This window comes from Lynx rufus, unplaced genomic scaffold (assembly GCF_022079265.1).
Source record: "Lynx rufus isolate CCGP_SWC_20201006 ecotype Redwood Valley unplaced genomic scaffold, mLynRuf1.p SCAF_8, whole genome shotgun sequence".
NCBI lineage: Eukaryota > Metazoa > Chordata > Mammalia > Carnivora > Felidae > Lynx > Lynx rufus.
In genome coordinates this window covers 19,918,096-19,931,601 of record NW_025814896.1, presented here as the reverse complement: position 1 = coordinate 19,931,601, position 13,506 = coordinate 19,918,096, and positions in this window count along the sequence as shown.

Genomic DNA, 13,506 nt, shown 5'->3' with positions numbered 1-13,506 from the left:
CCTCCCAACAGTGCACAAGGGCCCTGATTTCTCTACATCGTACCAACACTTGTTACTTTCTGTTTGTTTGTTTGTTTGTTTGTTTGTCTGTTTGTTTGTTTGTCATCCCGGTAACTGTGATCAAATTATTTCCTTAAAGTCTCTTTTCTTTGGGGATGAAATAAGGAGAAATCACAAGCAGGTCAGGCTGAAGATAGTGTTTCTGAAGAAAGTGTAGGGACATCTCTCCTTCTAGATAGGGTCACCTTCTAAAACAGTGGTTGGCTAACTGCAGCCTATTTGTGGTGAGTAAAGTCTTATTAGAATACAGCCACACTAGTTTGTGTGTTTGTTTGTTTCAGAGAGAGAGAGAGAGAGAGCACGAGCAGGGGGAGAGGCAGAGATAGGGAGAGAGCATGAATGGAGGGAGGGACAGAGGGAAAGGAGACATAGTCTCACGCAGGCTCCACACTCAGCACAGAGCTGGACGCCGGGCTTGATCTCACAACCACAAGACCATGACCGGAGCCGAAATCAACAGACACTCAACAGACTGAACCCCCCAGGTGCCCCTCATTTGTTCATCTATTGACCACGGCTACACTCGCACTACCAGGGCGGAGTGAAGGAGTCGCAGCAGAGATCACATGTGGCACCTCAACACTGAAATATTCAACATGTGGTCCTGTGCAGGAAAAGTGTGCCAAGCTCTGTTCTGAGACAGATGGAATCATGTCATAGACCCTCTGACAGGACTCCCATAATCTCCTCCAGAGGATTATGACTAAGGTACAAGTTTGGCAGGAGGATGCCCTCAACATTCCTATGTGTGTGTGCGGGAGCCGGATCAGAGAGCATCGCCCGGAAGTAGAACCAGAGATCCCAGGAAATGCTCCGAAGGGAAAACCAGGCTTGGATTGGAAGGGTAGCCCGGGCTTCTTGGGGAGCTGGAGCTTGGGGGAGGCTGGGAAAGTAGCAGGTTTGGGTGAGGGAGAGGCAGGGCTGGCCCTTCGGGTGGGATGGTGACGGCCTAGATCAACAGGCAGAGGCAGCAGCTCTCTGAACAGGACTGAAGAAATGCAGAGTTTAGGCTGTGCCCGGGGCATGATGGGATGACCACAAAGGGTGCAGCCAGTTGAAGGAGAGAAAATGGCGACCGTCGCATTTGGCGCTGGTTTGGGCCTTGAGAGTAACAGAGGGTCCTGGAAGCTTTCATGACCTATGAGTTAGATGTGACCCCATTTTAGCTTTGCTCACCCTCCCTTTTGAGGGTCAAGGCGAAGTAGTTCAAACCTTCATCTAACACTTGGTGGGAGGCCAGTGTCCCTTCCAATCCTTCAGAGGCCCTGGGGTTGGTGGTAGGGAATTTTGACTTTTCAGAGCAGTTTGAACCCTCAGTTTCTGCTTCCACTGAATTAGTTTCATTTGCCTCTCATCTCACACCCTACGTGTTTAATCCACTTTTTTTTTCTCACACAGCAGTATGCCACTTTGGACATCGCCAGTCCCTTCAATTCTTCTACTCCCCCAAATACCATGGGCCCAACACAAGGCTGGATAATAATGACAATACGATAATAATACTTAGAATAACAACAGCAATAATAGTACATGCCAAGAGTTGTTGTATATTAAATCATTCTCAACAAACTGGTGTTTGTTGTGTTTACCTAAATAGCACCGAGAAATCACTTAAAATGGAATATTAGACAATTTGGTCACGTTTTTCAAGAGGAACTTAGCATGCTGCATGCCTGGCACTTTTCCCAGATCCTTTTTCTCCTCTTACATTTGCCTCTCTCCTTTTCTCAGCCTCAGAGCTTCCCAAAATCTTGTTAATTTCTCATCAAGAGAAATCTTAACTCTTCTTTGTATATCACAGTCTCTACTCAGCATCTTGCCTGGGGTCTTACTTTCCACATCCGAAGCAGGACCTGTCAGGCTGTCCTTCATCCCCCCGTGTCCCTTCCGCAAGAGGCCCAGGCACCAGCCGGATGATGGCAAATGTTTCACTCCCTTCCTTACCTAATAGAAGCTAGGCTTTAGGAGGATAAATTTTGCAAGGTACGTAACATGCATTAAAGACTAAGAGAAGGGTCCCCACAATTTCTGTGCCATCTTCGAGAAAGCAAGCACATGGCTTCTGCCAAATGGAGAGAAGGGGCCGGGGGGAATGAGAAGAATCCGGTAGGTGGTGACTACTCACTGTGTGTCCCAGGCACCATGCTAGGGCTTTGTGTGATCATTCTGTCTTCAAGACAACCCCGTGAGGTTGATACTAACACCCAAATAGCACAGGTGAATAAACCGAGGGTCACAGGGGTTAAGCAACTTGCCCCAAGTCACACATTTAGTTAGCGATCTTTGCTCTTTCTACTTTATCGTGCTACTCCATCCAGGTACATAGACCAGAAGGGGCTGCTTAAAGGGTTAAGCGCGGGCCTTGATTTGCTGTGGCTGTCACTCTGACAGCCTTCTGCTGCAAACACCAAGCTCTATTATTCTGTGTCTGACTCAGATCTCCACTCACTCACCCCAACACAGGAGTGAGTACATCAACCCTTCAGTGGGACTTAATAGCAATAATTTGCAACATCTTTTATTTTTCTAATTTCCCTTTAAGAAAATCAATAAGTGGTTAGTGATGCCATTAATAGAACGAAAGCAGAGTTCTCCCTGTTATGAGAATTGATATTTGTAGCATTTATCACACACACCAAAAATAGCAAAGAAAAGAGACCACTGAGGTTGTGAAACCCTACCTACTGGAGCTTAAATGCCTGCAACCAAAAGAGAGGATGATGCAGTAAAGCGCTCGAACACAGGGGGTCAGAAAGTTCCAAGTTCAAGTCCTACTGCACCTCTGTTTATTTCAAAGGACGTTTTGGAAGATTAGATGAATTAGGGCATTAAAAGCACACTGTCTGCTCCTGGGAGGCAGGAAATGCTTTACCAGGGTAACTCAGATGCAGGTCAGCTGATTTCCTTCCATGACCCTTCACTCTGTGGGCACCCAGGTTGCCTCTCCCCTTCCGTGCATTCCTGTGCTGCACCTGTTCCTAGTGATGCCCCCTGTGACCAGACGCCAACCCCAGGCCCAGATCCTTCCTCCCCCGTTTTCCCGCTTCCCCCTAATTCACTACGTGATTTCAGGAAATCAGTTCTTTCTGCTTTCATATTCCTCCCTTCTCGTATTCCTTATTTCACTGTCAGATACAGCCCGGAAATGATTTTACAAATCCCCAAAGAGAACGTCTGATCTTCCTGAAACAACTCCTGACTCAAGATGAGAGGCTTTAATTCCAGACATGAGCAAAGCAACATCTTTCGGGGAGGGTTTTTGTAGTGTGGTCCCAGGAAGAAGCATAGCTGCTAATGAGACTTCAGACACACTGAATCCAGGACCCGGCTCAGGGGATGTTGACAGGCCGAGCCCTCCCTGCTTATGGAGTGCCCTTTCAGCCACACCAGGAGAAGGCTGCACGGATGTCAAAGCAGGATCAAGCAGCAGGATCGTTCCCAAATGACCAGAGCTGGGAGGGCCAGTGGTGGGGGCGAGAAGTCCCTTCCCACACTCTGCAAAGTCTCTGGAAGGAGCCCCAGGAAACCCGGGTGTCCGGAGGAGGACCCAGCGTCTGCTTTTCCACGGAAGACTGGATCTCCTTTCCTGTTTCTGTTCCTCCGCAAGGAAGGCACTTCTGAGTTAACATCTAGACTCCCAACTGAAATGAAGCCATGAGACCCACGTCTCCTTCCCACTCAGAACCTACTGTTTCATACGTACGGGGGAGGAAAGCAGGAAAATATCACCCGAGTCCCACTGGGATGGATGCATCCGTATCTGTGATATTGTGATGTCACAAGAAATATGCATTTGGTCTAACAGGGCGTCTTTTGCTGTAATACTTGGTTTTAGTCCCTGGTTCCTGACACAAGAGCTTCTAAGAGCCTTGGAATTTCCAGGATGGTAAGATTGTTTCTTTTTCTGTGCTCTAAGGAGATGACAGGTGGCTGGGAGCCCCTTAAGCTTCAGGAGGATGACTGTCACTAGAAAGACTAAGGCATGATTAGAGGTTTGGGACAGTCAGTACCACCTTCTGACCTTTGGGAAGGGAAAAGGGGCTGAAGATTGAGTTAATCACCAATGGCCAATGATTTAATCCATTATGTCTATGTAATGGGACCTCCACCAACTCTCTGAACAGTGGGGATCGGAGAGCTTCCAGGTTGGTGAGCACGTAGAGGCGCTGGGAGAGTGGTGCTCCCAGAGAGGGCATGGAGAGTCCATGACCCTCTCCCAGCACCTTGCCCTATGCCTCTCTCCCATTTGACTGTTCCCGTCTCAGATGAGACCCACACAGCCAGTGCCACGTGACTCTGTGAGGACTACACCGGAGGGTGTATGGGTTACAATGGGAAGAAGGCATAAGGGAGTAACCATCTCGGGTATTGAGGGAAGCAGACGTCTAGATGATTCTGCGGAAGTGACCAGGATGTGAGCATTCAATGAGCAAGTGTGAACCAAGCAGAAAGAAGGGATGAGTATTTCAGAGGGAACAGAAACACCAAGAAATGACAGACAGGCTGGACACATGACGGGCATTACTGGAAATGCAGTGTGACAGACCAGTGGCCCTGGGGCCCCAGAGAGAAGAGGTTGGAGAAGTCGGTGTAAGCCAGATCACGCAGGGCTTACAAGCCAAGGAAGAGTGTGGACGTTGTTCTCAGGACAGTATGGAGCCATTGACAGTTTTAGCAGAAGAACACAGTCCAAACCCTCCATCTGTGACTGGAGGGGCACATGTCTGGAGGCCAGGAGAACACTGAGGCCAGTGTTGCCGTGTCCAGGTAAAAGATGGCATGGGCAAGGCCCAGGGTGGGTAGCAGTGGGGGTGGGGAGGAGGGGGTGGGCCCCAGAGATGCAAAGAAGACAGAAAAGATGGGGATGCACGGTGGCTTGGGCATGGGGCTGGAGGTAAGAGGGAGTTGATAGTGACTTCCGCATTTCTAAGTCGAGAGGCAAGAGGATGAGACAAAGAAGGGACACAGGTGCCACACAGGGCAAACCGAGAGGTCGCCATTCCAGCTTTCGTCCTCCTGTTCCCTCCCTTCCCCCACCTCTGGCCCTTCCACACCAGCCTCCCTGTAGGGCTATAGTCTGTCTGGGGGGCTCGGAGCACTGGTGCCTGCAAAACGAACAATGCGAGTTAGAGACAGCTATGGCCAGGAGGCTCCAGCTGTGTCCCCAAAGGGGGATGGGATTGCCCAGAAGGAGAAGCTTCAATGCAAGAAGGAAATTCTGCATGGGGTCTTGGGGACTTTCAGAATTTTCTGGGCTAGAAGTCCCTCTAGCAGGCCTTGGCATGTGATCAGTCGACCAAGGGCACAAAGGCCCCAAGACTTCTAGTAATCACAAGGAAATGGAAATGCCCAAGAGACAGCTCTTAGAGAAGCCCTGTGGGTTGTCAGGGGTTCCTTCCTTAGCAGTGGGACCTGGTTCATGCAAAGAGTGAAACCCAGAAAGTGTCCAGGGTGGGGGGATGAGAAGGGGAAGAGGGAATATTTTCCACCTCTCAGGCAACTCACAATCCTGAGGACGTGGGTCCAGTGAGAGGACACCTCCCTCTAGGGTCTCCTAAATGCTTTCAGAATCACTGTCCTCACCAAAGTTCGCCACTGCCCCCCTTGGACCCAGACTCCTTGGGTAGAGAGAAAGGAAGTCATAAGACACCTTGGAGTAAATAAGATGTCCTTTCTTCACCCCATTTCAGACCAGCTCTGACACCTTAAGCAATACTTTTCCTCTCTGAGCCTCAGGTGTTTTTTTGTTTGTTTTGTTTTGTTTTGAATCTGCAAAATCAGACAGTGGTAGCGATCTTTGTTTCACTGAGCAAAATCTAGGTGAAATGAAAATGCAGCGCCTGGCAAAAATTAGGTGCTCCGTAATTCATAATTCAGTTACTTATTCAACACATATTTATCGGGTGCCTACTACGTACCAGACATTGCTTAGTGCTTGGGAGTAAAACAGAGAGATCCCCATCTGTGTGAAGCGTACATTCTCGTGTGTGTATGGGGAAGGGGAGAAGGGAAGGCAGACAGCATTTGATAAAAAATAATCATCAGATTATCTAGAGTGTTGGAAAACGGGGAGTGCTATGAAATGACGACACGAAGAAAACGCGGGGCAAAGTAAGAAAAGGGATGGCGGGAGTGACCTTGAACAAGTCATGCTATTTTTCTAAGCATTTGGCTTCATTTGTAAATCAGACACAATGATATCCACCTCACAGGGCCATTCTGCGGAATAAATGAATACAAATCATCTGGGATCATACTCGACCTTGATAGACGTTCAAGAGTAATAGTTGATAGCATCATGATGCTGACCTTACTGAGAAGGGGACATCAAAGACTGGAAGGAGACGAGGGAGTGAGCCATGGGAGCCTGGGGGAGAGCGTCCTGGGCATGGGGACCGTCCATCACCGAGGCCCTCAACAGGAGCAGGGGTACGAAGGAGCTGTGCCATTGACAGTTTTCCACCTAATCCCATCAGGGAGGCTGGATGAGCTCAGACAACCACCCCCTCTGGAAGAAGCTGAGGGAGGGGAGGAAGCATTTGGAGGACAACCCTGGGAGAATAGGGTCAGCGAACTTGGCTGTTTCGGCAGCAACAAAAGGAGAGAAGCGGAAAATTTGCCCCGGCTGTTGTGAAACGAACACTGGCACTTGTCGCCAGACTGGTTGGGATGCAGTCTGCCCTCTTGCTGGTGGACCCCAGTCTCTGCTCGGATGCATGTGAGTGTCCCTTGGGGACGTCTCTCTATGTGTGAGGCCAGGTGAGTGTGTGGGCGTGCGTGTAACCTCTTTGTCAAGGTGCATCTTTGTGTGCAGCTTTGTCTGTCTGCTTGTTACGTACTACAAGCGTGTATCCCTGTTCGTGGGAATGGATCCGTGTCTCTGGCCCATGTGTGTATGCGTTTGACTGTATGCGTGTGTTTATATATTTCGAGAGGGGTGTGTGTGTGTGTGTGTGTGTGTGTGTGTGCGCACGTGCAGTGGTTTGCAGCAGAAAACTTCTCGTGGAAGAGATGTGTGTACAGCGGAAGAGGGGGAGACAGAATTACCATGCTTTATTTCCGATCCATAACGTGACCTTCGACAGTGAAGCTATTCGCCTTTGGGGGCCTCGTGCTCTATCCCACCACCATCTCAGAAACGCAATACTTGTCAAATCCCTAAATACATGCCAGTTTCAGACTTGCCGGAAACTTGAACGGCCACATTAGATATCATTGATGGGACACTGAGGAAAATGAACTCACTTCTCCATCCATTCATCATATTATCAGGTGTCTGTAGTGCTATACCCCGTATTAGGTGCTGAGAATGCAAGGCAAAGGGACCCCTGAAGGTTGTAGGTTTGGGGGACGGGTGGGTGTTTGAGTTTCAGCTAGTGCCCTTTACTGGTTGTGTGACCTTGAGCAAGCCATTTTATTTTCCTCATTTGCTTTCTATCCAAATCAGATACAATAATACCTACCACACAGGGCTATTGCGAGGAATAATGAATACAAGTATTTCAAATGGTAGCGAGACCCCAATAGATGTTCAAGAGTGATGGTCAATACCACAGCCACCACCAACATCACCATGTCCCTTATTCCAGACTGTAGTCTCTTCCCTCACATGGTACACATATTAAGAGAAGCTACCATGGTGCTCCCCAAGTCTCTGACCCCAGATTTTTACGTGACCTGTATCTTGGCTCCATTCAGATCATTCAGGTTATTGTTCATAAAACCCTCAGGAGGGTTTCCCTCACCCACCAACCTGCTTTATTCTCCCTGAGCATCTCATCACCTCAAATTATACCATATGTGTGGGGTTTTTTTAAATTTCATTTTGTTTTGTTTTGTTTGCTCACTTGTGTATTCTTTATCTGCCTGTCTCCTCCAGTCAACGTTAACGCCACAGGAGAATAATGACCCACTTTGGCTCATTTCTCTGGAATTAATGCCTGGCACTAAGAGAGCACTCAGCAAGCCTGTGCTGAATGAATAAGTGAATGACTACATGAATGAATGAACTAACATGCTCTACGCCATTACAAAGACTAACTATTGAAATTAATTCATCAGGGTGGAAAGCTTCTCAGAGCAGACAATATTTGATCTGGGCGGGGGGGCGGGGCTGAGAGTTTTCCGGCTAACGAGCCTACTAGGCAGAGGAACGAGCATGTCATTGTGACCGTGTCAGAGGAAACAACCCGGGGTGGTCAACCTTGCTCCCAATCATCCTGGCGGACGCTACTGAACCCCCCCCCACCTGGCGTGAAAGTGTATGTATGGAGAGGAAGAAACACCCCAAATTTATGACTCTGTGCAACCCTCTTCAGTCTTGCAGAAGCGTTGAACTGACCCTCATTTGCATATAAATGGTCATAATTTTTTAATCATAGATAAATGCCATTCTATTTGCTTGTCCTTGTGCCTCCCTTGCTGGAGAAACAAGAGTGACTTGTGGTTCATGTGTAACAGCAATGAAAACACATACACATGACACTTCCTTGCTTGGTGCGTCTCCAATCCTCTCAAGTTCTTATGCCATCTGTCCCCCTCCTGCCCCTGAGTGGTGAGTGGCAGTGAGGATGCTATCTTGGCTGAGAGGTCATAATTATAAGGAAGGGCACTGGATTTAAAAGGTTTGCTTTCAAACCCTAGGTCCTTCATTACTTTCTGTGCAGTTTTGGACAAATCACTTCACCTCTCTGTACTAGCTTGGCCATCCGTCACATGGGCAAAATATAAAATCACGTAGGTGTATCGCAAGGATTTGCAGAAGTGATGTACCTAAAATACTAACCTAAAGCAAGCCCTCAAGATGGGAATTGTCATTACTGTTTCATTAAGATTATAACCATGTTGGATGGACATGTCCAATTCCATTTAAATCAGCCAGAGAAATCAAAAGTCTTACTCTCTTACCAGAGAAGAGTGAGATACATGAAACCACCATATTGGGATGTTGATACAGATTGGTGTCGTTGGTGCTTCTATTGAGAAAGTGCATATTTCACCCCGGAGGAATCTTTATTTGGAAAACAGACTGGCCGCAACGCAAGAGACGACCTGGTCCCTGAATCTCACCAATCTCTTGATTCCAACAAGAACCGGACCAGCCCTAGAGACATCAGCCGTGGGTGGACAGAGATCTATTTGGTGCTTGTTCTAAGCGCAACTGTGTTGGTTTCTGTTTTAGCCCTTCACTCTCTTTCTGAGGTCATCTGTGGCAACAAGGGGTGGAGTGTGGGTGGAGGTGGAATGGATACTTCCTGGGTTCCTCCAGCAGATGTGGTTTTTGCTTTATGTCACCTCATTCTCACGCTACCCCGTGAGGCAAGAGTTATTATTGTAATTTGCAGGTGAGGAATTTGAGGTTTAACCAGGTTAGGTAATTTGCTTACAACTGACGAGGAAGCACCTAGATTTGAAGTCAGGAGGCCAGAATATGCCCATTGGTAGCCTGCGTCCTATTTCCCGTGGAGACAGAAGGTGTGGGGTTATTGGTTAGACCCAGTTGATGGACATCTTTTCCCTGGAAATTATCTCCTGAGAATCTAGCAGCATTGGTCTGACTGCATACCAGCCTTCTGCTGATGTGAGGCCCCCTAGCATACCTTAGAATCCTCCCTTCACTCACCTCTCAACCTCCCACTCATCAGCAAGTCTTGTCCACCCTTCCTCAGAAGGTACGTCAAGTTTGCACCTGCTCCAAGGCCACCAGCCAGCCCATTATCTCTCACCTGAAGCAGGGAGCTAGGGCCACCTCCCTGGTATATGTGCTCAGGGCATTTGCCCCTCTAGTCCATCTTTTTTGCTTTGCCAAGGCTATTGTCATAAAAACAAGTGTAATCATGCCACTCCCTTGCTCAAGAACCTGCAATGGCTCCCCACTGCCTACATGACAAGGATCAAACACCTTATTAAGGCATCTACGATAGAACTTGACATTACACTTTCATCTCCTCTCACTTTCCATCTACCACCACAGAAATGTCTAACGATTTCTCTAAAATGCAATGCCTTTTCCCATTTAAGAAAATTCTGTCTCCAGTATCTTGCTTTTTGACTCCCAGTTAACCTCCAAGCCCACATAAAATGTCATGCCTGTCTCACCCAACTTTGTCACACAAATTCAGCCCCCCCACTCAGCATTTCACACACTACAATCATTGCTGTCACACCCCGCATGGCAACTCTTACACCCTCCCTCCCTCAGCATAGCATGAGCCATGAGCTTCTTAGAGAGAAACATCTTTTCTTATCCTTCTTTGTCTCTTTAGCACCTAGCTTGAGAATTTTTAGACAGAGAGAATCATAATGCAGGCATCACTTTGCATGTTCGCGTTAAACATATCATAAACATATTTCCACCAAGCTATGCCGTCTTCCTAATTATCTTTTTAATTGCTGTATATTTCCTCCTGTTGATGTGCCATAATTACTTAAACATTCAATTCAAGTCATTAAATTTAACAAACATTTGCCAAGTACCCAGCATGTGTCAGGTACCATGCTAGATGCTGGAGACCCTGAGAGGAGGAAAGTATGGCCAGTGGCCCCAAAGATGTCACATTCTAACACAGACAACATCATATGATAGATGCTCTAAGAGAGGCAGAGAGGCATGTCGCTAGTGGGTTGGGAACTTCAGGTAAAGGAGGACTTTGGGGGAAAAGAATCTGGGAAAAGTAAAAGACATCAGTGATATTTTGTCTGAGTTTTAAGAGTTGAATAGGAACCTAAAAAAAAAAAAAAGACAGACAGACAGACACACACACACACACACACACACACACACACACAGAGACAGAGAGAGGAGATAAATTAAGTCCTCATAGCTTGTAAAGGGCAGAGCTAGGATTTCAACACCAATGGTCCTGGTTCTAGGACCCCATTTTCATCTTTTTCTACTGGTGGACTCCTACTCATCCAAAAATGCTTGGCTGTGGCCAGCTCTGTACTCTTTGCTAGTCTCAGTTCTTTTTTTACGAACCAGTTATCTATTTCCTGGAGCTGGGATGTGCTAACAGATTTTCTCCAACCCATGTTTTCCTTAAATCTGATAACTGTGATTTTTTTTTTAAGTTTTACCAAATGAGTTTACTAACATGCATTTCATCTTTTGTTTCTATCTCCTATAAGAATTGCCATGCTATGGGGCGCCTGGGTGGCTCAGTCACTTGAGCTTCTGACTCTCGATTTCAGCTCAGATCATGATCTCAGGGTCTTGAGATCAAGCTCCGCACTGGGCTCTGCACTGAGCATGGAACCTGCTTAGGATTCTCTCTCGCCCTCCCTCTATTCCTCTCCCCAGCTCTTGCACTCCCCTGCTCTCTCTCTAAAATAAAAATAAATAAATAAATAAATAAATAAATAAATAAATAAATAAATAAAAGAATTGCAATGTTATCAAAAAACCACTTTAGAGAAAATTCCTGGTAAATATTAGGTTTTCAAAAGACATTGAGTGAAAAAATGATCAACCAAAGGCTAAACCACTAAGCTGGCTAGCAGTGTGAAAAGTAGAGAAAAATTAAAAGAAAGTGAAAGACAATGGCAGGTTCCATGATCACATGTGCAGAAATTAAAACGCACACACAAACAAAAAGTACCCAAATGAGTATCTTCATGCCATGCCAGTGGTATTGCTGCTTAAGGGATCAGCAGAACAAAGTTTATCGAGAGCTGTGAAATCAAACCTACCCTCTGACTCACCCTTTAATCTAAGAAACTCATTCAAAAAGAAGCAAACAACAGATATTGTAGGCACCATTTTCTATATTAGTAAAAGTCTGGAAACAATAAAAAAATGTCCAACAATAGGGAGTGGTTAAATAAATTACAATATGTGAACTGGAAGGAGTATTATGAAGTCATTAAAATGGTAATTAGAGAGATTATGTAGCCACATGGAAAAACATTTACTATATAATATTAAGTGGGAAAAAAGAGCCGAATACAAAATTGAATCTAGGCCATCACTGCAATTATGCAAAAATGTGTGCACATGAATCAAGACACCAGGGGAAGAAGCATGCATGTGACCAGCTGCTTTAACTGGTGTATTTTTCTTTTACAGATGTCCTTCAGTTTGATAGAACGTGTATTGCTGGCCCCGGCTATGCTCTCCGGCCTCTAGGGGGAGCTCGAGTCTTCCCCTCCCAGGCCTCCTCTATCCACCCTGGGAAGATAGAGAAGGTCTGCCTCTAGAGCCAGAGGCACAATGAGGTGTGAAGGGTGGGGCTTCTGGTGCCTGATTTAATGGGATTATGAATAGAACTGAATTGGAGCAAACTTTCCTGAGGCTTGCTCTCTCTCTCTCTCTCTCTCTCTCTCTCTCCTTTTCCTGTCCACAGCTCTTGATTCCTCTTGTGGAATCATTTGCTCTCTTGGCTTTTTTCTCCTCTGGGCATGTATATCTTTCCTGGCTGCTCTCCTTTGGCCACAGCATTAGGAGGGATTCAGAATGTCTGTCACCTGGGAGGTAAGTGCCATCCATAGCCCCTAAATAAAAAAGCAGAAATTATCCTGTAGATATATTTGCACAAGCAAGAAAGATGTGCATTTGTGGTCCCATAATTTCTAATTAAAAGGAAAAAAAAATCTAAGTTTCCATCAACAGAATACTAATTTAAATAATTTAGGGTACATCTTTACATTAAATACTAAGAGGCTGTTTTAAAACCAAAACATGCCTATGGGTTGACGAAATTCTCCAAAACATAACATTCACGGTGGGGCGGGGGGGGGGGGAGCAAGACACAGGATAGTGTGTGTATGTATAAATCATCCAATTGATCATAAGAAACATCTGTCTATATGTGCTGGGATGAATCCACACTGAATATGTAAGAAACTGATCCTAACAGTTACTTAGGGGGAATAGAAATTGAAGGAAGGACAGAAACTTTTACATTTTACTCCGTATTTTATGGTATTTATTTGCCATGTGCACATATTGATTTTTGATCTATCTTTTTTAAAGTGGGTTTAGGGCAGGATCTAAGGATAAGGAGGTTGGGATAGGGGATTTCAACTCAACAGATTCTATAACTCTGCTGTGAATCTATCCCAAGGACCTCTCACATCTCCCAAATATATTCCAGCCCAGCTCACTGCAGTAAGAAACCAGGTAGAGATTTGAGTCCAAAGTTCAAACACACAAACTTACCACCACCACTGCTACGGTTATAACTACTATCACTGATGCTGTTATTAATAATGATAATCATAAGTGCAATAGCAGTAAATCAACATAAGACGATAAAAACATTTAATAGTGATAAAAATAATACAACAATAAATGAATATAAAGCAAAAGAACCAAAATAAAGATCAACATTTCAAGTTCAATACTTAAAGAAAACTGCATACAATAATTAACTATTTAAAAATTAGGATAGGAGAAATTTCACAAACCTACTTAAACCGCGTCACATTTTGAGCAAGACAAAGAAAATG